This window comes from Pelodiscus sinensis, chromosome 29 (genome assembly GCF_049634645.1).
Source record: "Pelodiscus sinensis isolate JC-2024 chromosome 29, ASM4963464v1, whole genome shotgun sequence".
Classification (NCBI taxonomy): domain Eukaryota; kingdom Metazoa; phylum Chordata; order Testudines; family Trionychidae; genus Pelodiscus; species Pelodiscus sinensis.
Window position 1 is genome coordinate 334,738 of NC_134739.1, and position 11,873 is coordinate 346,610.

Sequence of the window (11,873 nt, forward strand, 5' to 3'; positions counted from 1 at the left end):
GCGCCGCTCGCCGCCTGTCTGCGCGGCAGCCGCGGGAGGCTGGGCCCTGCCCACGGACCCCCCACGCCCCCCGCGCCGGAGCGCGGCCCGGATAGGCTCGGCTGCCGCAACCGCGCGGGGAGGGGGGCGGATCGCGCCCGGGACTGGCCGCCCGGCGCCCGCCGCTACCTGCCGGCAGCTGCCCCGCCCCGCTAAGTTCCCAGCCGGGGCGGGGGCCGGGACGTCACCTTCGCCTTCGGCCGGGGAGCCCCCTGCGTCCCGGGGAGACTCCCGGGCTGGCGGAGGCGGAGCTGCGGGGGGAAGATCCGGGGGGCGAGGGGGAGCCCCGGGAGCCGCTGGCTGGCGGGGAGTGGTTGGGGGTCGGGGACCACTAGCGGGGGGGGGGGCTGCCTCTGTTGACAAACAAGGACCCGGCAGGCTCGTGCCCGGGGCTCTGCGCCCTCCCTGCCGCCGGAGCCAGCCGCGGGTCCAGCTCCCGACCAGCCGCTCCGGCCCCGCCCGCCCCCCGCAGGGCGGTCCCTCGTCTGGCCCGGGGCTCGCTGGTCCCTGCCGATGGGGCTGCGGCAGCCTGGGGTCTCGTTGCTGGGGCGGATTTCGGGGGCGCCGCCCATTACTGCCGGTGCAGGACCCGGCCCGAGAGCGCCGCCTTCGAATTGCAGCCGCGGGCAGCCCCCGAGAGTCCGCCCCCCCCCAGCCCAGAGCCTGCAGCTGGCGCCTGTCGGGGGGGGGGTGCCGGGGTCCCTGCTCCCCCGCCCAGCCCGGTGGCTTTTCCCCCAGTGCCCCGGCTGCGTCAAGCGAGGAGGGGGCCGAAAGCGGCGGCGTCTCCTGCCCTCGGGACGTTTGCCAGCGGGAGGGAGGCCCGGGAGCGAGCCCCGCCTGGGCCCAGCGGCCCCCGGCAGCGTGTCCAGCCCGCGAGGTGGCGGGGCCAGGCCGGACTCGGAGCGCCACGAGCAGGGTGACCGGGGCCAGCGCGCAGTGCGGCCGGGGCAGGTCCGATCCCGGCTCGGCCTCAGCCTCCCCCTTCCCTCGCCTCCCCGCAGCCCGGAGCCGCCGGTGCCCCGAGCTGCGCTGGAAGCACCCGGGGTCCCCTCGCCACCCAGCGCCGTCGCTGTCAGCCCCAGATGGATGCTCCGCGCTCCGCTGGCGTGGAAAATAACCGCTCCCAGCTTCGCAGGGGAAGGCGCCAGCCCGTCAATTAAAGCCACCTTGGCCAGGCGCTGAGGCGAGTTTCACGGGAAGGGAAGGGGCGGGGGGCTGCTCCCTCCCTCCAGTAATTACGAGGCAGGTTCGCGTGAGTCACCCCCAGGGAGCCGAGCGCCTGCCAGGCCCGCCGCGGGGGTCTGCTGCTGGGGGCGGGGGCTCTGCTCATGGGCAGCCTGCAGCTGTCTCAGTGGGGCTCAGCTCGCTGCCTGGGCTGGACTGGGGGGAGAGGCAGCGGCGGGTGGATTCAAACCAGAGGCCCCTCTGGAGACCCGCAGGGGTGGCCCCTCAGTGCCAGAACCCCCCCCCCCCCCGGGTTCGGCAGCAGGTTCCAGCCCAGGCACGCCCGAGTCACAGCTCGCCCGGTAATGGGGCCTGCCCCCACCCCCGCTTATCGTCACCAGGAAGCCTGCGTCCAGCCTGGCCCTAGAGCTGACTGTCCGCCCGGCCCCAGCGCTGCGCCCGAGCCCAGGAACTGGCCAAGCGCCTGGCATGTGGCTGGCGCAGCCGCCCAGAGCTGGGCATGCTCTTCCGGCCCCGAGGGCTCCCGGTTCCCCTGAGGCCCCGCAGCCCCCAGGCCCAGCCTGTCCTCGGACCCCACGACCCTCTGCTCAGAGCTCGGTGCGGGTGAGTTCAGCCGTCACGGGGGGCAGGCGCGGGACCTGACGCTCCTTTCGCATCTGCCATCCCACCCCGGTGCCACTCCCCTAACTCGGGGGGTAGAGTCCATCCCTCCCCTCCACCCCCCGTGTGCCCTGGGATCCTGCCCCAGCTGTGGGACCCACTAGCCCGGCGCTTGCGCCCTGGGGATGGGCCCTACGGGAGCCACCTGCCCATAGGCACCTGCCCATCCCCACTCCAGCGAACGGCGCTTTGTGCCTTGACCAGTCACCTCCCCAAGGCCCTGCTGCCGCCTGAGCCCTGGTCCTGGGCGCCAGCAAGTTCTCAGCCGCTCTCAGGATCCCAGAGCGAGGGCCAACCTCAGCCCCTTGCTCGTTGGCAGGGCCTATCTGTGGCGGGTTCCCAGCCCAGACTTTCCCCAGCTTCCGAGGGAGGCACTCAGAGATACCCCCCCTTTAATGGGGTAACTGGTTACCCAATTAACCCGGATTTTACATCCCTGGCGGGCGCCCAGTACATGCCTGTGGCGCTCGGGCCAGGAGAGCAGCCCCCAGCTGTGTTGCACCCGGGCCCTGTGTGACGCAGTGGGGGTTGCGTTCACCTTGTTACGCTGCATGCGAGTTCTCCTGTCCTGAAATGATGCCGTGTGCGTGCCTCAGTTTCCCTGGACTCATGCCTCGATGGTGATGGGCGTTTCGGTGTGACCGCCTCCTGCAGGTACACAACGGCCCTGAGCTGCAAGGGGGTGCGACCAGGTGACACCTTTTCCCCGGGAGGCAGGACAAAGGCCAGAGGAGGTGCCTGGCTGGGACCAGGAGCTGGGAGTGGGTCAGTTTCGGCTGGCTTGGGAGGCGGGGGCTGGGCCGGGGCCCTGGCTCTGGGCCCCTCTCCCCGAGATGGATGGTGCTGGCTGCTCCTGGTTCCTGCGCTAACGAGTCTGTTTACACCACGTCCCTGTCGACTAATAAACCTTCTGTTCTACCTGCTGGCTAAGTCGCACGTCTGGCTGCAGATGGGGCTGCAGGGCCCGGTGACTCCCCCGCCTCGGTGACACCTGTTGCGCTATGAACAGGGCACAGAGAGGGGCCGTGGCTGGGGAGGGGCAGCCGGTGAGGACAGACGGGGGTGCTGGGAGGGCTGTGCAAAGAGGCTGTGTTGAGCGCCGGGGGCCCGGGGGGCCGGGAGGGCAGGGGCTCTTTCACTGGCCAAGGAGAGCTGAGGGGTGTTTGGCCACAGAATTTTCCTTTCCATTTGCCTTTTCTCTGCTCCCTCGCTCCTAATTGCCAGGGCTGCTCCGCTCCCGTGAGGCCTTTGGAGCCGGGGGCTCATTTGGGCGGCAATGGGAACAGCTCTGAATATGTCCCTTTCTGCTGGATAATTTTGCCTGACACCCTCTAATAATCAGCACCAGTGGAGGAAAAGAAAATCCCAAATCACCAGCTTCTAACCCAATAATGTTCTATTAAGGCCAATTTGGAGAACAATGTTATGGCTTTTTAATACCCTGTAAGTGAAAGACACTAAATTAGAAAATGTAATAATCAAAAGCCCCCGGCCCCCCCTCCAGGCGCCCAGCGCTGCATGTATAAATAATAAAGCTGCACCTCCATTCAAAGCATCAGCCAATATCGCGCTTAAAGCCACTGGGTCAGGCGCAGAGATAGATAGCAGCTCTGAACGAGTGACAGGCAACCCAATTATACATTGAAATATAAGGGACAAACTTATGAAAGGAATATCCAGTCCTTAATGTGGCGAGATGAATATAGACACACAAATATGGCTGCACACGTCCCCCCGGAGGCAGCGTGCAGGGGCTCCGAGCCGGGCGTGTTTCTCGGCTGCAGCAGCACCCAGCTCCTACCAACGAAACAGCAGAGTGGGTGTTGAATCAGTGCGCATGGGGGGCAGGCGCCCTACGGCGCATCAACCCCCCACTGAGCTGTGTGCCCAAAGGGGTGGGTGCAAAAGCAGATGTGGCTCCTTGGCTCACCCCAACACTGGGTTCCTGCCCCACATTGCAGGCCTGCCCCACACTTCCACCTCTGCGCAAGGCCCTTTTACTCCTCCGGAAGAGGGGTGACCTGGTAGGTCTCCCAGCAGCCACGGCCTGTCAGCGTGGACGGGGGACCGGGCCTGCGGGGTGTCCCTCGGTGGGTCTCCCAGCAGCCACGGCCTGTCAGCGTGGACAGGGGACCGGGCCTGCGGGGTGTCCCTCGGTGGGTCTCCCAGCAGCCACGGCCTGTCAGCGTGGACGGGGGACCGGGCCTGCGGGGTGTCCCTCGGTGGGTCTCCCAACAGCCACGGCCTGTCAGCGTGGACGGGGGACCGGGCCTGCGGGGTGTCCCTCGGTGGGTCTCCCAGCAGCCACGGCCTGTCAGCGTGGACGGGGGACCGGGCCTGCGGGGTGTCCCTCGGTGGGTCTCCCAACAGCCACGGCCTGTCAGCGTGGACGGGGGACCGGGCCTGCGGGGTGTCCCTCGATGGGTCTCCCAGCAGCCACGGCCTGTCAGCGTGGACAGGGGACCGGGCCTGCGGGGTGTCCCTCGGTGGGTCTCCCAGCAGCCACGGCCTGTCAGCGTGGACAGGGGACCGGGCCTGCGGGGTGTCCCTCGGTGGGTCTCCCAGCAGCCACGGCCTGTCAGCGTGGACAGGGGACCGGGCCTGCGGGGTGTCCCTCGGTGGGTCTCCCAGCAGCCACGGCCTGTCAGCGTGGACAGGGGACCGGGCCTGCGGGGTGTCCCTCGGTGGGTCTCCCAGCAGCCACGGCCTGTCAGCGTGGACAGGGGACCGGGCCTGCGGGGTGTCCCTCGGTGGGTCTCCCAGCAGCCACGGCCTGTCAGCGTGGACAGGGGACCGGGCCTGCTTTCCTCCTCTTCTCCCGGCTCTCACGCACAGTCTCTGCTGGGCTGCAGGCTGCCCCCGGTACCAGGGCTGGGAGCCGAGGCCCCCGGCATGCCCAGGGCCATCTCTCCTCACTCCCAGCCTCGGCTGCAACCATCCCACCCAAGGCAGGTTTTCAAACTTCCCATCAGGTTTACATGGAAACCTTGACTGCACTGTGACCTCGTGGCCTGAGGGGCAAGGCGCCTGGGTGTGAGACCCTGCTGCCCGCCCGCCTGCCGTAACCTGGGCCTGGCTACGCGGCTGTCTTTGAGGGATGTGAAATCCTGGTTGGGGGTTGACCAGTTACCTGTGGGTAAGGGAGGGCGGCACTCCAGCTCGGCCGGGTTGGAGCAGCCCTCACCCTGCCTGCGCTCTGCCACGGGGGGGGCTGCTCTGGCCAGGCTGAGCAGCACCTGCTGCAACCCCCCCACAGCGCTCCTGGCCGGGATGTTCCGGCGTTTCCAGCCAGCGCAGCGGCAGGGAAAGGGTTAAGGCTGCCACACGGAATGCACCTCGCGTGGTTCGTGGCTTTACACTGCCCCGAGGCCAGGACTTTACCTCCTGCCCTGGGCATATACCCCCTGGTCCCATCTCCGGCCTAGAGACACGAGTGCTCCAGCGTGGCCGGCCTGCCGCCCCAGGGCCTGCACCAGGCCTCTGCCCCAGACAAGCTGAGGAGGGCTCCAGCTGCACGAGCTGGGCCGTGTGGGTGCCTCGCGCGCAGGGCACTGCTTCGCCCGGAGCGGTGCTGCCTTGGGCCTTGCTGGGCTCGGAGCAGCAGGGTAGCAGGCGGGGGCTGGGCCTGCAGAGATGGCGCTAGTCCCCGCTCCTCCCCAGAGCAAACCGCAACCCTCCCTTGTACTTCAGGCCTTTGCCCTCCCCTGGGGCCTAAGCCGAGGAAAGGTCTTGCTGGTATGAACCCTCCTCTGTAGCAGCTGCCGTTTCTCCCCCAGCACTGCCTGCCGGCCCCATTCCCTTGCTCCAACGTCTGACTCCTCCGAGCCCCTCGCCCTGTGCTCCGAGCAGAGCCCCTGCTGGGCGTGGGGCAGGGAGCTGTCCGTTAGACACACTCGTTAAGCCCCCGCCGGCTTGCAGAGCAGCCAGTCGGCGATTGTTCCCCCACGGCAGTGAAATGGCCTTCACGCTCTCCTCCCAGTACCTAGAGCCCAGCGTGTCCCAGCTGGGGCATCGTTCCTGGAGGGAATCTGGTTTTATTCGTCCAGAAATACTCCGTGTCCTGCCTAGCCGTCTCTGTCCCTGGCTGCCTGCTCCTGCTTCTCTGCTTCAAGCCTTCTCTCCTCCCGCGTTTTGCTTTCCCACCTCCTGCTTGGGCCGCGCGGCTTCCCGCTCCCTTCAGCTCCCGCCATGGGGCTCCGAACTCAGCCTGCTCCAGTTCATTGCTGCCTCCGTGAGCATGGGGTCAGCCCTGGTCTCTGCCTGTAGATCCAGCCCCGGGACGGACCATGCGCATCCCCTTGCTGCTTCTCCTGCTCCAGGAGCAGCGATTCATCCCTGCGGCACTCAACCCTCGCTCTGCTCTCACACAGCTTTCCCACGCTGCCCGGCACTTGTCTCTGCTCTGCTCGTCCCGGCCTCCTTGGCTTCTGTTTCCCGTACTAGAAATAAAGAGAAAGTAGCAAACCGGAGCCGTTTGCTTTTGTTTCCAGCTGCCTCACTGCTGAATCTCTCGGTATTTAAAATCGCTGGGACAGAAGTGCCTGGAGCGTGACTCTGAGCTAACGACTCAGCTGGGTGTGATCCTGCCACCGCACTGCTCCACCGAGGGGCCCAGCGGTGTGACACCTCGCTACAGTGTTCCCTGTAAGCTGAGTGCTTGGGTGGCCACCCAGAAGAGATTCAAATGCCGCCCAGATGACTGGCAGAGCACCCAGAGCCACAGCCTGTGTTTCTACTGGTGGTGCACATCCACACATGCCTTGGTGCACACAACAAAATGTATTCTGCACACAAATACAAATAGAAAATTCGGGGCAGTCACCCCAGCTCCTTCCAGTGGCTCATGGCCAGGCGTGGCTGGGATCTTCCATCCAGGAGAGAAGCCTGCTGCCCTCATGCCTCCTCCATGGACAGCTGCCCAGTGCATCCCTGTCCCTGCAGTTAGAGTCCAGAAATCCACCGTCTACACTTGCCCCAGGGGACTCCCCTGCTGTCTGGTTGTTCTTGGCCAGGCTCACCCCTGTAGCCTTTGGCATCTCTTTGCAATCATTGTCAATGGTGCCCATTGTGAACCGCACAAAACTCCATTTGCCTGTAGACAGGCAGACAGACAGACAGACACCCCTGGCCTGAAAGAAACGTGTTTCCCCTTTTCCGGTGAGCAGCCCGCAGTCACAGACCTTGGGAATGTTGTTCTGGTGCATCTCACCCCATGGTTAAGACCAAAAGAGAGAAGGGCCGTCCTGTAGCACCTCAGAGACAAACACATCGATCTGCGCGGCGTCATGAGCTTTCGTGGGCGCAAGCCGCTTCCTCGGAGGAGTGGAGCAAGCGGGAGGGAAACCCCAAATGTAAAGCAGGAAAAGGAGGGAGGGGAGGAAAACCCAGCCAGTTGCAGGGCCGGTGCTAACGGGGGCTAAGTGAGTGGGCTGGAAGTGTCCCATGCTTACTTAGCTTTCGCTATCCCGCGGGTGTTGAATGTAACAGCCCACCCAGTTCACGCCTCTGTTCAGTCCCTGGGAGACAGTGTCAAATCTGCAACTGCAGCCGGTTCTGTGGCTCTCTCTCCGGCTGGTTCCTGACTTTGCTTTGTCAGAGAACGGCTACAGTTCAATGCACTAATGAGTGCCCAGGCAGGCTAAGGCAGTGTGACATGGGCTTCCATTGGAGACCTTCTCCAGCCCTCCCTGTGAACTGGTACGGAGAGGCCAGACCCCGGGCCCTCTGCAGGTTGGCACCAAGACACCCCTGTCACCCCCCGCACACGGATGCCGTCGGGTCAGCCAATGGCTGATGCACAGATGGGCTTTCCGGGCCACGTTGTCTTAACATCCCGGTCTGGGCGGGGACTCTCCAATGCAGCCGGGTGGTACCTTTGGCCCTGTGGAGCCAGCCCACCGGAGCATGGTGGGTTAGGACACTGAACCCGCAATGAAGCAGGGAGGGTCTGCGCCACACAACCCCGCCCCCATCACGGGCGCTGTCCGCCAGGCAGGCTGCTGCTCAGCAGGTTCAGGTGTTTGCTCGGAGCAGCTGTTTGTTCCTGTCTCTCGCACTGTTCCGCACCCAGTGTCAGCTGCATCTGTGCGCAGCTCAGACCTGTCAGACTCTGGCCTGGCCCACCTGCCACGCTGCCCTCCGCACTGCGGGCCGCCTGGGCCTTGGTGCGCAGCCTGCTGCTGTCATGAGCCTCACAGATGGCTGCAGTAATTAGCCATGCCCAGGGACTGCTTTTTGGTTCGGGGGAAAGGCCAGTCCATGGATTCCACTGACAAGGGAGCCAAGCAAATTGCTCCTCCCCCCGAAAGGGACTTTTGCTGCCCCCATCATACCGTTGGGCACTTCCACTGCGCGCCGGGCTCAGGGACTTGCCCTGCCCGATGTACCTGGCATGTTAGCCATTCTGGGCACTGGGAGCTGCGACAGCGTTATGCGTTCTGCAGCCAGCACAGAGCCTTATGGCCCCACTGTTTTGGGGACCATAACAACTGGCCAAGCCCAAGGACTGTTGTGACAAAGTGGGGGCTGAATTCACTCTGTTGACTGTGTTATACTGCATGTGATTTCTGCTGTCCTGTGGTAACCCCGGGTGTGTGCCTTAGTTTCCCTGACTTTGCACCAATAGCGAGATGGTGGTGGGAATTTGGGTGAGAATGTCTCCCTTGGGTACACAGCAGCTGATGCTTTCTGTAACCTGAGCCCGGTAGGGGGTGTGAGACCAGGTGACAATGGGTTTAAATTGCAGCAAGGGAAGTTTAGGTTGGACATTAGGAAAAACGATTTCCCTAGGTGGGTGGGGAAGCGCCGGGAGGGGTTCCCTAGGGAGGCTGTGGAATCTCCACCTCTGGAGACGTTTAGCGCAGGCTAGGCACACACCTGCCAGGCATGACCTGGATCAGGGCCCTGCAACCTACGGTTTGTGAACCAAACGTGGCTCAGTAGGGAGCCAGACATGGCTCTTTGGCAGCTGGAGCTCAGCCCCCCGTTGCTCCCCCAGAGCAGGGAGCCCGCGCTGGTGCTCCAGCCTCATGCCCCCCCTCCGCCCCACGAGATTGGAGCACCAGCACCACCTTCCTGTATGCTGGGGGGGAGGGGTGGCGAGAAAGCCCTGAGCCACCCGCTGGATCTGGCTTGCAGGGCCGAGGCGGGGCCACGTGCTGCCGCTTCCCTTCCCCCTGGGGGAGCAGCCTTGCAGCGATGCACTTCCTGGAGGCTTTTCCCACTGCTCCTATTGGCCAGAATCCGGCCAATGGGAGCAGTGGGAGGCAAAGCCTGGATGTTGCATGAAAGCAAGCAAGTGCCGCCCACCCTCCAAGTCAAGACCCCCACCCCTCATATCCCCCCCTGCCGAGACCCCTGCACCCTCCACCCCCTCCTCTCCAAGACCCTGCACCCCCAGCCCACTCCTGTCCCCTCCCCCCAGCCAGACACCTACTCCCACCTTGCTCCTGCACCCTCCCCCTTGGCCCCACATCCTGCGCTCAGCCTGCTCCAGCATTCTCTCCCTTGGCCCCACAAGCTACCACCAGCCTGAGCTTGCATCCTTCCCCAGCTGGCTGCGGGAGGCGTTTCAAAGCGGCAGCACGGAAGGGAGCCTGGCGTCACGGGGGAGTCCTCAGCTCCTCCCCTCCCCCCACATCGCTTTCGCCTTTAAAGCGCAGCAACAGGCCTAGGGCTGGTTCCACACCTCAGAGGTAGAGGCGCCCTCCATGCGAAATGGCTCGTCTATTGGATTAGCCAAGTACCCGCAAGGGAGGCTGGAGGCGGGGCTGGCTGCAGGGGCCCCCGGCTGCGGGAGTCGCTGCCCCCTGCCCCGGACGGATTGTACCGGCTGCTCCTGGGTCCTGGGCTGGCAAGTCTGGTCTCCCTGTGCCCCAAAGACCCTGCTGGCTGGGAATCCCCTCTGGGCGCTGCTCTGGACCGAGGCGCGGCAGGGAGGGGGCCGGGGCCGGTGGGGGGAATAGCCAATTGCCTGCCGAAGCCCGGGGGGGGGGGGGCGGCTGGGTTCGTGCGCGGCCCGAGTCCTGGAGCTGCGCGCACAAGCGACCTGCCCCCGCTGGGTCAGACTGGAGCCTCAGGCCCATGGGGTCGCGCCCCGGGCCCGGCGGGGGAGGTGTCCGCCAGGCTCAGAGTCCCGGGGAGCGCGCAGGGCACAAGCCGCCCGGGTGAAAGGGGGGCTTGGCCCCGGCCTCACAGAACCGCCCGCGGCTCCGGGCGCTCCCCCCGATGGCGGCCTGGGCCCTGCCCGCGGGAGCGGGGCTGGCAGCTCGCTGGCTCCGGGCGCTCAGTCGAACCCCCCGCCCGGCACCGCCCCCGGCTCCGGAAGGCTCCTCGGGGTGGCGCCTTGAACCCAGGTTCGCGTGTCCCGTCAGGGGAAAGGCCTTCCTGACCCCGCGGCCGGCCAGGAGCCTGGGAGCTGAGTCCATGGGGAAAGACCCAGCCAGATCTGCTGCCCACCCCCGACAGCCCTGCCCCCCTGCAGTCCTGCCTCCCCCCATCCCTTCCCTGACAGCTCTGCCCCCCATCCCTTCGCCCTGCAGCCCTGACCCCCCCATCCCTTTCCCCGACAGCTCTGCCCCCCATCCCTTCCCCCTGCAGCCCTGACCCCCCCCATCCCTTTCCCCGACAGCTCTGCCCCCCATCCCTTCCCCCTGCAGCCCTGACCCCCCCACATCCCTTCCCCCTGCAGCCCTGACCCCCCACATCCCTTCCCCCAACAGCCCTGCCCTCCTGTCCTTCCCCCCTGCCAGCCCTGACCCCCTCATCCCTTCCCTTCCCCCTGCAGCCCTGACCCTGCATCCCTTCCCCCAACAGCCCTGCCCTCCTGTCCTTCCCCCCGCCAGCTCTGACCCCCCCATCCCTTCCCCCTGCAGCTCTGACCCCCCCACATCCCTTCCCCCAACAGCCCTGCCCCCCCGTCCTTCTTCCTGCAGCCCTGACCCCGCATCCCTTCCCCCAACAGCCCTGCCCTCCTGTCCTTCCCCCCGCCAGCTCTGACCCCCCCTGCAGCCCTGACCCCCCCCACACATCCCTTCCCTGGACAGCCCTGCCCCCATCCCTTCCCCCTGCAGCTCTGATCCCCCCGCCAGCCCTGACCTCATGAGAACCGCCAGGCTGGGTCAGACCAAAGATCCACCCAGCCCAGCGTCCTGTCTGCCCACAGTGGCCAGCGCCAGATGCCCCAGAGGGGGGACACAACAGGGAATCCTCACGTGATCCCTCCCCTGTCACCCACCTCCGGACAGACAGACACTAGGGACACCAGGCTCTCCCGCCCTTCCCCCCTACAGCCCTGACTCCTCTGCAGCCCTGACTAACCCCCCCATCAGCCCTGACCTCCCCACCCATCCCCCCTACAGCACTGAACCCCCCCACAGGCACCAACCCCCACCTACCCGTCCTACAGCACTGCCCCCCCGCCCTCCCCCCTCTGCATAGCCAACTTCCCTTAACCCCCACAGCGCTGACCCCCCCCACAGGCACCAACCCCCACCTACCCGTCCTACAGCACTGCCCCCCCGCCCTCCCCCCTCTGCATAGCCAACTTCCCTTAACCCCCACAGCGCTGACCCCCCCCCACAGGCACCAACCCCCACCTACCCGTCCTACAGCACTGCCCCCCCGCCCTCCCCCCTCTGCATAGCCAACTTCCCTTAACCCCCACAGCGCTGACCTCCCCCCACAGGCACCAACCCCCACCTACCCGTCCTACAGCACTGCCCCCCCGCCCTCCCCCCTCTGCATAGCCAACTTCCCTTAACCCCCACAGCGCTGACCCCCCCCCCCACAGGCACCAACCCCCACCTACCCGTCCTACAGCACTGCCCCCCCACCCTCCCCCCTCTGCATAGCCAACTTCCCTTACCCCCCACAGCGCTGACCCCCCCCCACAGGCACCAACCCCCACCTACCCGTCCTACAGCACTGCCCCCCCCCCTCCCCCCTCTGCATAGCCAACTTCCCTTACCCCCCACAGCGCTGACCCCCCC